The 249-nt window shown below is 26.9% G+C and overlaps 1 protein-coding gene across 1 annotated transcript in view; it reads left to right on the top strand.

Annotated features, from left to right (window-relative positions):
* Positions 1-249, top strand: part of HDX (highly divergent homeobox) — a gene marked incomplete at its 3' end in the record, with an annotated part of 41,948 nt that overhangs the window by 28,984 nt on the left and 12,715 nt on the right. The window lies entirely within an intron of this gene.

The following is a 249-nucleotide window of genomic DNA, read 5'->3' as shown; positions in this document are numbered from 1 at the left end:
ACATACTAAATTATAGTATTATTCTAATATCCTTCCATTATTTTTCACATTCAGTATCCATAGAATCAGTATGGAGAAATCAGGTTAGTTGTGTTACGTCTGAGTACTTTTTAAAATTTCATTGAAAAATCTTGGAATTTGAGTTTTCCTGATTTTAATATCTTGTGTATTGTGAAATTTAACTACTAAAATTATGTAGAAAAACAGAAAACAAATCCTAACTAGCATCTTGGTTTTTGACTGCAAGAA

This window comes from Crocuta crocuta, unplaced genomic scaffold, assembly GCF_008692635.1.
Source record: "Crocuta crocuta isolate KB4526 unplaced genomic scaffold, BGI_CrCroc_1.0 scaffold492, whole genome shotgun sequence".
NCBI lineage: Eukaryota > Metazoa > Chordata > Mammalia > Carnivora > Hyaenidae > Crocuta > Crocuta crocuta.
The sequence above is the reverse complement of the archived record's forward strand: the minus strand, read 5'-3'. Positions and strand labels throughout refer to the sequence as shown.